Here is a 13,813-nt window from a genome sequence, read left to right on the forward strand (position 1 = left end):
ACTGCTGGGCTCAGGGAGACAGCTTGGGGTGGTCCCTAGAGGCCCAGAAGCAGGAGGGCACAATTAAGTCCATAATTGTGCCCTAATTGTTGAGCGTTTACTAGCCTTATCTCTCTGGACTGTGATTGTCCCCTATCCCCAGTTGCCAGGCGGCTCTTTTGGGTGGTATTTGCTCTCAGTCCAGAACCTTGGGTGGCAGGTCACAGTCAGTGCTCTTCCCTCTCCCATCCCCAGGCACAGCCAGTCAAATGCAGCGGTTTCTCAAATGAAGTACTGGCCTCTGGCAGCTGCCCCCCACCACCACCCCCAGCACCCACTGAAGCCTCCCACCAACTGGGAATAGATGCGGACCATCTCCATGGTACAGAGGAAGCACCAAGGCTCAGAGACACCAAGCCACTTGCCCAAGGTCACACAGCCCTAAAGGGGCCAGCCTGGTCACAATCCCACAGCGCTTTTCCAGCTGCTCCCCCATCATCCTTGGAATAGCAGCTCACGTTTCGCAGGGCCCTCCCAGACTAGGTCTGAGGCCACCCGCCTGAGCCCCCTTTGTCCTTCATGGCACTGACCACAGCCGCAATGAAATCGGTCTGCTTCTGGTTGGGAGCTCATGCCTCTCTTCTACTGGGAGTGCCAACGCCGCGAAGACAGGGGCTGTGTCGTTCCTCGCCAAGCCCCCAGAGCTTGGCACCACCCCCCCCCCCCCCGCCCCCAGCACCGCACAAAGTGAGCGCTCCCTCAGCATTATTTCGTGAACGATTGCTGACCCGGGTGGTGCCACAGAGCTGCCCGGGACAGCCAGCTCAGGCGGCAGGCCCTCTGCAGGTAGGGACTCGGAGCTCCTGCCTCCCCCCGCGGGCCCCTTTCCCAGTGGGGCCCAGGAGCCCAGGGGAGCTGTCTCTCGTTCTCAAAGACTTCTTGATCCAGCCAGCCCCAAAGCACTCGGGCACAGCCGCAGAGCCCACAGCCCACTCGGGGCCAGCTCATTCCTGGGTCCCTGTTTCCACCTCAGGTAGCCTCAGGGGATGGAAAGATCCATGTGAGGCCGACACAGTGCCTGCCCTGGCCTCTGGCATGGACCTCTGGGCTTTTCAAAGCACTCGTCTTACACCAATGACAGCAGGATTCTTCACCATCTAAAACTGAAGTTTGAGAAACTTGACAGAAAGCCATGGGGGAAGGAAAGGGGGAAAAAATAGATACAAACAGAGAGGGAGGGAGGCAATCCGTAAGAGACTCTTAAATACAGAGAAGGGTTGATGGGGGGCAGGGGGAGAGGGGAAAGTGGGAGATGGGCACTGAGGAGGGCACCTGTTGGGATGAGCACTGGGTGTTGTATGGAAGCCAATTTGGCAATAAATTGTATTCATAAAAAAATTTTTTTTAAATAAAATATAATTGAAGTTTTGCCAATCTTACTTTTTCCACACCTGTGAAATGGAAAAGGCTTACGGGGTGAGCAGTTGTCCTGGTTTGTCCAAGCCCGAGGTGTTTCTCAAGGCGCAGGACTCTCAGTGCTAAGTGAAGCAGTCCCAGGCCGAAAGGAACAGTTGCTCATGAGAAGTCTGACAAGCACTTGACACGTATTTTGGCTCTCAGGCTGCGGAGGAGAGGTTAAGGGATTCGCCCGTAAGATGGCCCAGCAAGTCAGCTGACCTTGGCAAAGACACCAATCATCATCCCTGCCTCCTGCGTCCGCTCACCTGCCAGGTGCCCCTGGCACCCATTCTCCGTGGCTTTGGCCGAGGGTCTGCACACGGCTGGGGGGGGGGTGGGGAGCTCGCCAGGTAGAGAGAACCCCCCAGAGGGAGGTTCAGCAGCCTGGGGGGCTGGGGGGGCAGCCCCCTCTGCCCGACTCCCTGCCTCACTTGCCCCTCCCTTCGAAGCATTTTCCTCCAACAAACATCATCAAGTTCAAAACAAACATTACCGTTAAACCCAGCTGCCAGCCATGGCGCAACCACTGTGCAAGAGGCTGGTGGGAGAAACTGTTCGCTCTGCTCGGAGGACTTGGGGGAGGCGCTGAGCACCCTGCCAGAAGGGACCTACGCCCGGCTGGGGATCAGGACACTCTGGGAACCCTGCAAGGTCTTCAGATGGGCCAACCCAGGGATCCTGTAGGGCATGGCTCTCCAGAAACCTAGCCAGCCAGTGTGGCCAAACAGTCAGGCCAGGGGACCGGGGACCAGACGAAGAGGCAGCCGAGAGGCTCAGGTTTCTTGGGACGCTGGCCTTCCTCAGGCCTGGGTTCAAACGCAATCCGTGTCCCTGGGCAAGTGGCTTAACCTCTCTGAACCTGCTTCCTCATCTCGTCTTTCCTGAACAGCCTTCCACGTGCCAGGCGTTGGGCTGGGCGCCATATGTGAAGGACGTCACTTATTCCTCAGTGCAACCAGGCAAGGAGGCTGTGCAGAGGTGAAGTAACAAGGCGGAGGTCACGGGCTAGAAAGTCAGCACGGAGGCGCCGGAGGACCATGGCTGGCACGCAGGTTTTTGCCCCAACCGGCAAAAGCACGTGTTTCACCTGTGACACAGAGAGGGAACAACAATGAACGTGGGTTTCTTTCCTTCCACCTTTTTATTTCTGAAACCTCAGTGCCAGGCAAGCATCAGCATACAGGAGGCGTTCAGTGAAGGTCTCTGGAATGAATGAGTGAACTGTTTCCTCCCGTGAGCGACTGTAGCAAAAACGAACGCCCCACGAAACGGGTGCTTTCCCATGGACAACTCCTCGAGGATCTGGTTCTCCAGGCACGGATGTCTCCATGCCCACATGCATCCCCAGCAGCTTCTCTGGGAGACCCTGTGGTCAGGCACAACACCTACTGGAAGGTGGATAGACCCGCTGATGGGTTGACGGCACCAGGGACTCGAGGGTGCCTGCCCCCCAGCCAGCTTCTTGCTCTAGCCCCCTCAGACCCATGCGCCCCCACCCTCCCTGCCCACCCAGGACTCTGGCCGTTGCTCCGAATTGCTGACCTTCCTCCGGGGGTACACAACACCCCAGCCCCGCCCCCTGATCTTGCTGCTAACTTACTTTTTGGATTAGCGTTGTGTCTGGATTAGGCACAGCCCAGCACAGTCTCTAGAGATCAGCTCCTAGGGCAGAAGCCATCCCTGGATAGGCTCAGTGGGTCCTGGGGTTGGCGGTGAACTTTGCGGGGGGCGGGGGGGGGGGGGTGGTGGCTTCCCAAAGCGTGCACACCTTCTGGAACATCTTGAAGTGAATCTGCCTACAAGCAGCCTGCAGTAGGGCCCACAGCCACGCTCCCAGCCTGGGGTGCACGTATACACCAGCCAGACTAAGAAACGGGAGGCTCAGTGGCCGGTGTGGAGCCCTGGGCCTTGTTCTCTGGGTCTGGACCAGAAGGCAGTCTTGGGCCGCAAGGGCCGGCCCAGCCCAGAGACTCTTGAGTGGGAGAGACTCAGAGTAGGGGAGTAGGCCCAGGCCACAGAAATAGAGCCAGAAGTGCTAGAAGTTTCGAAGTCTGAGTCACCTGCCCCCTTGGGGGGTGCAGAGGCCTGTGCTCTCCCCGACTGACACCCTCTCCCACCATCCCTCCCCCACCAGCCCACATAGACTCTCCAACCCACCCCCCCTCCCCGGCCTTCTGCAGCACAAGCTACTTACCTCTGCCCACCCGAGGCTGCTTTCTCTCTGTCCTGCCCCAGGCTGCAAACCTGCCTGCGGTGATTTTCTGTTGCTTTCCAGATTAAATCTGGAGTCGACAGCTGGGTGACCGTGGGCAAGTCACTTGACCTGAGTCTCGTTTCTGTCACATGTAAATGGTGGTAAGGACACCTGACACCACACGTGTTGAAGGGCCAATATCTTTCCTGCTCTTCCCTCTCCTTCTCCTCGGCTGGTTATTGAAGGCCAGCATCACCTCCCAGCGCCACGTCTACCTCCTTCCCAATGTGGAGCCTTGGCTCATGCTAGCCCAATTTCCTGACTCTGCCCCCGCTTGTACCAAATCACACCCACCCCCTGGCCTTGGCCCACGGGGAGCCCTTCTTCTGTCCCTCCAGTTACCCACACCCCACGCATCATGTCAGGCCTCTCAGCACCCTGGGAGTGACCCTGGAAACCACCCCCACCACCCCCAGTCCTGATCAACCATCCCTCTCTGGTCCCCACTGCCAAGAGAGTCACACGCCAGTGTAGCCGTTGCTCAGACCGGCACGCGGGAGCCCGCCATGTTTTCTCCTGGACCCCTCTTGGAGTGCTGGCTGCTGGGAGGCGGGGGGCATTTTCTGCTTCTCCCACAGAAGCCCTGGGCTGTACACTCAGCGGGCACATTTGCTGGCCTGACATACCTGATCCTCAACCACCACCCACGTCCAGACGCCCTCCCAGACCAAGGGCCCCATTATCATAATGAAAACGATCATTTGTCGCCAGCCCACCATGAGTCAGGCACTTGTACAAATACTGACTTGCTTAATCCTCACGGCTCTGCATGTAAGTACTTATTAGCCCATTTTACGGACAAGGAAGCTAAGGCTCAGAGAGCTTGGGTAAGAGGCCAGAGTCCCCAGCAAGGATACAGCAGGGTGGCAGGCAGACTCAAGCCTGTCAGGTTCCGATGTGTCCACTGCACGGCGGGCAATGCCCACAACAGCGCCCTATAGCACGTCCTGGCAGGATGATCCCCACCGTCTGGGGCCCCTGAAAGGGACAAAGGAATGGGCTTCTGGCTAGACTGAGGTTCTCCCGGGCTTAGGAATCTTGCCACAAAGCCTCTGCTGTTCTGCCTGTAAATGGAGTGAGGCCAGACCCACTAAGTCAAGCGAGAGCACAGAGGTGCTGAGGCTGGAGACCACAGGACACGTGGTGGGGCCGAAAGGAAGTGTGTGAGTGTAGCAGCCGCAGGAGCGTCAGAGCAGCGGTGGGACTAAGGGGGGCGGGGGGGACTAGACGTGGAGCGGGGGGCACAGGCGGGCCCGATGGTGGCGGCCTGGCTGGGAGCCTCTGGAGGCTGCACCTTAGGGCCTCGCTCTTCAGTTTATAAGTTCCGTCTGTTTGCAGTGCGGAGGGCCAGGGAACGAGGGAGTCCCGCTAGGAGGTGTGGCAGGGAAGTGACCGGGGCCTATATGGTAAGGCACCGGCCTGGGGACAGGGAGAAGCAGACAAGCACAGACAAGATGGTTCCAGAAGTAGAATTAATGGTCCTGGCTGGTGGACTGGGTGTGGGGCAGGTGGCAAAGGGAGTCAAGATGAGACCCAGCTTTCTGACAGAAGTGGCTGAGGGATGGGGGGGGGAGGGGGGGCAGTTGATATTTATTGAGAAGATGGGGAACAAGGGACAACCAAAAACTTGGGTTGGCCCTGATGAGCTTGGGGCGCCTGGGAGGCCCCCAGGTGGCGATGTCAGGTTGGCAGCTGGGGAGGGACTAGGGTGCACCCACCGGGCCTGGAGGGCTCGCCTCACCTCAGGGTATCCCCACAGAGAGGACAGGGCCGAGGACGACGCCCTGCCAGAGGGCGGGAAGGGTGACGAGTGGGCCGCAAAGGAGTCTGATGAAGCAAGATGGGGACGAAGAAGCGGCCACCGGGCCCGGCAGCCTTGGGCTGGAGAGGGCGCGGGTCTGTTTAGAGCAGCTCAGGCTGGACGGAGTGCAGAGGAGGAGATGTGGCTGGAGGTTGCTAGATCTTGTCCCAGGACGGTGGGCCAGCAGAGAGGGGCCCTATAGCCCAAAGTCCTCAAGAAGTCAGGAGGGCTGGGGCCCAGGGCCCAAGAGGAAGTGTGGCCTCAGAGACGAGGGGCCCTTCCCCCACTTGCAGCAGGAGATGAGGAGACTGAAGTGTGTGAATTGGGGTCTGAGGAGAGAGACGGGGAGACCGCTGTGCAACAGCTCCTGTTTGCCCAGCATGAGGTGTGGGGAGGACATCACATGGGGGTAAGGGGTCACCGGAGGCAGAGGGGGCATGAGGAATGCCCCGACGGGGTGCTAAGGCACAGCAAGGGGCTCCCAGGGCATGGGCAGCACGCCCTCCCCACCCACCGTGCAGCCTCAGGAGTAGCTAGAACAGAAGCCCAACTTCTGGGCTCCTGCAAGGGCCCCCCACTCCTGGGGACAGGGCTGGGTAAGGATGAGGCCACACAGGACAAGAGGGGAGGGTCTGGCACCCCACACCCTAGGGGGCCCGCTGTCGAGGGTGTGGGCCCTCATGCGGGAAGCAGGGGTGGGTGATACACCATCTGGGACCTGCCCTCCCTCACACACCTCTGCTCCAAGCAGGGGTAGGGCCAGACTTTGTCGTGCCAGGTACAGGTGACACTGGGGAATTCAACCCCAGGGAGAAGAGAACAGGAAAGAGAAGAAACATGCACACCAGGTACAACGTCAGACCCTGCCCAGGTAGGACAGCATCAAATCCCCTTTTGAGGGACATCCTATGCCCCCATTTCACAGACAAACGAACTGAGGCTCAAGGAGGCTGCATCAGCATTGTGGTTCAAAGCTCGGGCTCTGGGGCCAGTGGACTTGGGTTTAAACTCTGGCCCTAACCAGCTGTGGTTTGGGGCGAGTGACTTAACCAGCTGTGCCTCAACTTCCTTCTCTGTAAAGTAAAAATAACACTTCCTCCCTGCTCAGGTCGCCATGTGGATCACAGGAAGCCCTCTGAGCCCAGTGCTGCTGGACACGCAAGGAGGGCTTACAAGGGGGGCCACGGTGAAAACCAAGATGCCAGAGGGGGCCCCAGGGGCGCCCAGCCTGAAGGCCACACCCTGTCCTCCTTCTGGGCTGAAAGGTGCATCTACCTCTAAGAGTCTTTCCAAGACGCCATTTCTTTGTGTTGGTTTCTGTTGAAGTCAGTGGATGGCAGGGAGGGAGAAAGGCAGAGGCCACAGGCCCTGGAGGAGACAGGAGAAAGGGAGGGAGCCCCCAGCCTGGTGATAGATCAGAGGGACAGGGGCGGCCACAGCAGGCAGAGGGGAGATTAGAGGCCGGAGAAGGAAGGAATGCCAAGGTCGCCGGGACAGGGCCCGCTGGAGCCACTAAGACCGCCTGAGCCCCGTATCATGGCCTGACCTTCTGGGCTAAGTCACCTATGTGGTGCGACTGGGAGGAGGGGCCCCAGAAAGCCCCTCACCCCTCACGAGAGCTTCTCCTCTGTGGTCCTCACTGTGTCACAGTGCCTCACTTCCACCATTAGTGCTGAAGCCAGTCAGCAGTGGAGCCCGGCTCCAAACTCACGTCTGCTCCCAGCGCCCAGGGCTCAGCCACGGCTCTGGCACCCCCACCAGCCTGAGCCCTCCTGCCTTAAATGTGCACCTTTAAGAAAGTCCCTGGGCTGAGTGATTCTGGCCTATCACCCCTGGTGGGAGACTGCAGCTCAGACCAACTTGTCGTGCCAAGGGGGAGTGCAGGGTAGGGTGTGGAGGGAGCTGTGGCTGGCTGGAGGGTGGGCTGGGGCGGGGGGAGGGTCATTGCACAGACAAGGACCTCACAGGAAAGGCTCCAAAACCCACCTGCTTCAAACTCCCAATTTCCCAGATATTGCAAACTGAAGCCAACCGAGGTGGGGTCGGCCTGGAGGGGGGAGTCCTGCCTGAGACATCGCCCAGTCGGGGCTAGACACAGAAAGGTAAGTGGGACCCCTGGGGGCCTGGTCTGTGGTCACGCCGAGCTGTTCCAGCCCTTCCCTGTGGGCCTCAGGAAGGATCTGGGGTGCACTGTGTAGTGCACTACCGACTACTACTGTGTCGGTAGGGCAGGGGCGAGAACCAGCCCAGAGGCTGTCCAGAGCCACGCGGGAACAAGAGTAGCCGGGCTTTGGGGTCCCTGGGCGGAAGGCCAGGGCCAGCTGCTTCTCATTCCATCCTGCCATTCCATACAACCCAGGCACTGCCAGGAAGAGCTCAAGGGCCCACATTTCAAATGAGAAAGCGTATGCTTAGGGGACACGCAGTGTTTCGGCCCAGAAGGAGGCAACAAAGTCAGTCTGGGGTGCGGGTCCATAGCCAGTCAGCCAGGCTCTTTGGCAGCTCCCGGGGCTCTGTCTGTTCAGACAGATTCAAGAGCTGGTCCTCCAGCCCCTGGGGGTCTGGCAGGATGGCAAGAGGGCAGGGGAGCCGATGCCAAGAGCTGGGGCAAAGGAGAGCTCCAGCCTGCCCTGGACAGCCCCCAGCCAGCAAGACACAACAGAGATAAGGGGCTATCTGGGGTGGCGGGTGGGGCACAGGAGGGCGGCCCGCCTGCCGTCTTCTCCAGCTCCGGGCAACCCCACCTTACCAGCTCCCCAAGGGGCTGGGGTAGTCAGGGGAGCACCTCTCCTTCGGGAGGCCGAGTCAGGGAGGAAGCAATCTAGGGATGTCCCCTTTAGAAGGAGATGCCCCCCGAAAGTTGCACCGGGGACACATTATCCCAGAAACTCACACTGTCCAAATTCAGGGCTCGCTCCCCCCAAGCTCCTCGACAGCTGGAGGGGCAGGTGTCTTAGGCAGAGGAAGAGCTCGGCAGCCAAAAAGAAAGCTTCTGCCTGAGGTACAGCCATAGCCCTAAGTCCATCCTTAGCGTCCGGCCCCTACCCAACCCACCTTGGCCGTGCCCTCCCCCACCCTCTGGCTAGCCAGTTTTTTTCTTTAGGGAAAAGGAAAAGTCTCCATTGCCATGCAGACTCTGTTTCCATGAGCATCCAGGCGGGGGGTTCCTCTCACTCTGGGACCCGCCCTCACACAGGCTTAGCAGGGGCTGGGGCCCGGGAAACGTTCGCATGTTCTAAGTTCATTGTAGTAGTTCCGCTTGCCACACTCTGGAAATCGTTCCTTTTTCTTTAAAAAAAAAATTGTTCCTTTTGGCACTGTAATTAATTTTGTTGCAAGTAAATTCAGGTAAACCTTATTCTTGTAAAAATAGGAAGGAAGGAAGGAAGGAAGGAAGGAAGGAAGGAAGGAAGGAAGGAAGGAAGGGAAGGAAGGAAAGGAAGGAAGGAAGGAAGGAAGGAAGGAAGGAAAGAAGGAAGGAAAGGAAGGAAGGAAAGAAGGAAGGAGAGAAAAAGAAAAGAAAAGAAAAGAAAAGGAAAAAGAAAAGAAAAGAAAAACCAACAAAACAAAAACCTAAGCAAGATGAAAATCTTGCTTAGAAAATCCCCTTAGAAATAAAGCCTACTTGGGGCGCCTGGGTGGCGCAGTCGGTTAAGCGTCCAACTTCAGCCAGGTCACGATCTCGCGGTCCGTGAGTTCGAGCCCCGCGTCGGGCTCTGGGCTGATGGCTCAGAGCCTGGAGCCTGTTTCCAATTCTGTGTCTCCCTCTCTCTCTGCCCCTCCCCCGTTCATGCTCTGCCTCTCTCTGTCCCAAAAATAAATAAACGTTGAAAAAAAAAAAAAAGAAAGCCTACTCGAGGACCTTCTGCTTGCCTTCCCCAGGTAGAACCACAGGAGCCATTCTGATGCCTTTTGTTCCGTCATATACATGGATATGTGTCCACAGGAAGCACATCGAACACGTTGAGCACACATGCGTGCCGCAAACTCACACAAATGGCACCACTCCACTTCTTGCTTTTTTTCCCCAAGGATCCAACTTTGAACTCTCCCTGTCTTGACACCTGGTTAGAAATCTTTTTGAGTCCTTGCTCTTTCCCCAGCCATGGGCTCTTCCCCTGACAGCCCACCTGATCCCTGCCTTCTGGTGGTTTCTCCCCTCCTGGGACAGGAGTTGAGCCCAGGGTCCTGCCATGAGGGCAGCATTTCCCGAGGTGAGATACGGGTATCACCAGGCCGAGGAGATGCCATAAGGAAAACACAATCTCCTGGTCGAGTTGACTGGGGGGAAACGTAGTATGTTAGCCCTCTCTTGAAAACTCCTGGGAACATAACAATAGTGGCCCTGAGAAGTCCTGCAACCAAGAAGCTTACTGACTTTTCTTAACCAAGGATGACCCAAGCTTGGGAAACCATGGAAGCCTTCAGGATATTTACATCACACCAGATGATACGCTGAGGAGAGGGGCCCTGGGTAGTTCCTTCCAGGTTCATGATCTCACGGTTCATGGGTTGCAGCCCCGCATAAGACTCTGCGCTGACAGCTCAGAGCCTGGAGCCTGCTTCAGATGCTGTGTCTCCCTCTCTCTCTTCCCCTCCCCTGCTCTCTCTCTCTCTCTCGAAAATAAATAAACATTAAAAAAAAAATTTTTTTTAACACCATCAAGAAAGTGGCGTGGGCGGCGGGGGGGAGGGGAACACAGCATGGGAGAAAATATTTATTTGCCAATCACATATCTTATAAAGAAACTGTATCATAATATATGAAGAACACTTACCCCTCGATAATAAAAAGACAAGTGATCCAATCTAAAAATGGGCAAAAGATCTGAACAGACATTTCTCCAAGGAAGATATGTAAAGCGATGAAAAGATGCTCATCGTCCCTAGCCATCAGGGGAATGCAAAGCAAAGCCACAGCGAGATAGCTCTTCATACCCATTGAGATAACTATAATAATAAGTACTGGCAAGAATGCAGAGAACTCGGAACCCTCATACATTGCCGGTAGGAGTGTGAAATGGTGCAACCACTTTGGAAAACGCTTGGGAAGTTCTTCAAAAAGTTAAACATAGGGTCACCACATGAGCCAGCAGTCCATGCATTGGCATATACTCAAGAGAACTGAAAATCTGTGTCCACATAAACACACACACACACACACACATGCTCGCAGCAGCCTTCTCCACAAGAGCCAAGAAGTGGAAACAGCCCAAATGTCTATCAACTGATGAACGGATGAGCAGAACGTGGTATATCCATGCAATGGAATGTTACTCAGCCATAAAAAGGACTGAGATACTGAGGCGTGCTATGACGTGGATGAGCCTTGAAAACATTATGCTGAGCCAAAGAAGCCGCACACAAAAGGCTTCTTCTGTACTGCATGATTTCATTTACGTGAACTGTCTGTAATAGGCAGACCTACAGAGGCAGAGAGGAGGTCAGTGATTGCCTAGGGCTCGGGGTGGGGGCAGAGGAAAAAGGGGAGTGACTGCTAATGGGTGTGGGGTGGGGCTTGGGGGGGTGACGAAAATGTTCTAAAATTGGTGGTGCTAATGATGGCCCAACTCCGTGACTGTACTGAAAACCACTGAATCGCATACCTTAAAGAGGTGAATTGTATGATATGTGAATTCTATCCCAGTAATACTCCTACAATTAAAAAAAAAAAAAAAACCAGCAGCTATGGACTCATAAAGGCCTGGCACCGGGGTTGGGGGTCGTGGGCACAAACCCTCCTCGCTTGCGCACTCTCCGTCCTGGCTCCTGCCAATGGACCTGACTCTTCCGCGAGCATTCCTTCCTGCGCCCCTCCCCCCGCCCTTCTCCTTCAGTCACCCCAGGTGACCTCACCTTCTCCTCGCACCTCTCGCATCCAGGTGCCCTTGATGTGAGGCGTGCTCTTGGCCCCCTTGCTCTGTTCAGGAGCTGTCGTCTGAGCTGCTGGGTGCTGAACCCATGTCCCTCTCTCCTGATTAGAATGACAGCGACAATTACCACAGCAATGGTAATAGCTGTGACACTTACAGGGCCATTATTGTGCACTAAGCACCGTGGCTGCACCGAAGCCCTGAATCCCCCCGCCCCCGCCCCCAGGGCTTCGCGTGCCCATGAGGCTGGCCCGTTCAGGCCCTCGGTGCTCCCTGGGCTCATGGAGCGGGCTCCCGACGGCAGAAATGACTCAGGCCCACCCACTGATGCCCAGCTCTGTTCCAGGAACAGCATTTTAAACGAAGTGACTCAGGGCCCAGATGAGTAAGGCAGGTATTCAGCCCAACAGACAGACAGACAGACAGACAGAACATTGCAGTTCGTGTGCGTGGCCTCTAGTCCGTAGGCGCCTCGGGCCCTCTGTAGGACCTGTCTGAGCTCACACACTCAGGAATTGGGTTCAGAGGACAGGGTCTGCTCCTGGCAGGCCTGCCCCCTGGGGCCCATGAAATACCCCCAGGGCTGGCCCGCCCCAATCCCAGCTGCGGAGAGGAGCCCCCAGCCTTCCTGCCTGCTGACAGGATCACTTCTTTTCTGTGCCAAGCACAGCCCTTCCCCAGGGCTCTGTGATCTAGTTTTCCTTTTCCTACCTTAGAAATAGCTCATCGCAAGTTTACCCACAAGCCCTTCGGAGGGCAGAGGGCCCCGCACCCCCAGGAGGAGACACTCACAGATTAGGAATTTCTGAGGGCACAGCCGGCCTTGTAGTGATATTCAAATAATTTTTTTCTTGAGTGACAAGAAAGGGAGATGAGAGAAAGGGAGGACGGGAGGGAGGGAAGGGAGATTCTGGGCACCCCTGGTTCACGGAGTGTCCTTGAATTTGCCTACCGGGTTTACTCTTGCCTCTTGCTGGTCTTCCAGTCACTGCGTGACCTTGGGGAAGTCACAGGGTGTCTCTGGGCCTCCTTCCACCAGTAGTCAGAGAGGAGGTAATAGATTAGGCCACCGCCTACCTGCCGAGCTGCTGTGATGTAATTCCAGGCATGGGGCCTTTGCCAGGCCTCCCCAGTGCTCGGAGCTGGCTTGCCTGGGTCTCGCCTCCACGGCCCATCTCCTTCCCTCACCCGTCAGCACCTACCTGGGGCCTTGCTTGGCAGCCGGGCTGCCTGGCATGTGCTACACGAAGTGAATCAAGCAGGTCGGCAGCGCTGGCTAGAGACAGAAGTGAGCCCCTCTGGGAGAATGGCTTGGAGCACACACACCCCTCGGGCCCTGGGACACGTGGGGAAACACGGCTGGAACTGTCTGTTTCCTAACCAGTTTACATCCAGATGACCTCCCCTGTTTCCACCCCCCGCCCCCAATGACATGTGGCTCCCTGTCACTGCATTCCCACTGAGCCCTAAGCTACTGGAGTGTAGACTTCGGCCCCTTGACCATGGCCTGGGCACAGGAACCACTCATCATTCTACGAGTCTGGAAACTGTCCTGAGGCCTGGGGGGGGGGGGGGGGGGGGAGTGGGGCTCATCTGGGAAAGAATCTCAAAAGCCCTGCCCAACCTTCCACCCGCCTCCTGCTCCTCCTTCCAACAGTCCCAGCATATGGCTGCCCCCTCCCACGCAGAGCCCCCCCAAAGCCACCGTCCACACGTGTGCATGCACGCATGCACGCAGACACACGCATGCACATGCCAACCCCACCTCTCAGCCCCACCGCTGCCCTGGAATTCTGGCCGAGCAAAGGTTCTCTCCTCCTTCACAAGAAACAAGGTTGTGGGAGGTTGGAACAGAAATGTAGCCTGCTGAGTCCACTTGGTGAGAGATGGGGGACTGTCCCCCATCGCCCAGCCCGCAGGACAGGGGAGCACCACCGCAAAGATAGAACACCTCAGCTTATTCTGCGGCAAGGCTGTGGGGCGGCTTCGGCAGAGGGCGAAGTCAGGACCGCGAGGGCAGGTCCCACCTGGCGTCCTGGAGGGCAGCAACCACAGCCTCGTACCTGCCCTCCTGCCCTCTCCACACCGACACCCCGCACTTTGTGATCCTGGCCCCTCCCTGCCCATCACCGAGCCCTGCCTGTCCTGCCTTCAGAGTCCCGCCTGAGCGCCGCCTTTTCTGCGGACTTTCTCACCACCACCTGGTCCCAGCTCCCATGGGAGCCTCCCGGCTGGGCTCCCTTCACCTCCTTGCCCTGTGAAGGTCCATTCTCCACACAGCAGCTGGGACGGCCTTTTGAAAACATAAGTCGGGCCACCCCACGCCCTTGCCAAAGACCCCCAGCCCGCTCCCCACCCTGGCGCTCCACTGCACACGGGCCAGCATGGCCGGGCCCCTGCCCCTGACTTCCGCTGGTAACTTCTTCCTGCTCACCTCACTTTGTCTCT

General features: G+C 57.3%; 1 long non-coding RNA gene across 4 annotated transcripts; it reads right to left on the reverse strand.

Moving 5' to 3' along the window:
• Nucleotides 1-721: 721 nt before the first annotated feature.
• LOC128313993 (uncharacterized) lies at nt 722-12,161 on the reverse strand. Of its 4 annotated transcripts, none has more exons than XR_008295262.1 (6): nt 11,349-12,161; nt 4,549-4,755; nt 3,632-3,773; nt 3,038-3,099; nt 2,619-2,825; nt 722-2,524 (listed from the first exon to the last, which is right to left on the reverse strand). It is a non-coding gene; the product is annotated as an uncharacterized LOC128313993 (long non-coding RNA). The 4 variants fall into 4 exon arrangements; XR_008295263.1 differs by having other exon boundaries at nt 722-1,142; nt 1,453-2,825; nt 11,349-12,159; XR_008295264.1 differs by lacking the exon at nt 2,619-2,825 and having other exon boundaries at nt 11,349-12,160.
• Nucleotides 12,162-13,813: the final 1,652 nt, after the last annotated feature.

The sequence above is a fragment of the Acinonyx jubatus genome, chromosome C1 (assembly GCF_027475565.1).
Source record: "Acinonyx jubatus isolate Ajub_Pintada_27869175 chromosome C1, VMU_Ajub_asm_v1.0, whole genome shotgun sequence".
NCBI lineage: Eukaryota > Metazoa > Chordata > Mammalia > Carnivora > Felidae > Acinonyx > Acinonyx jubatus.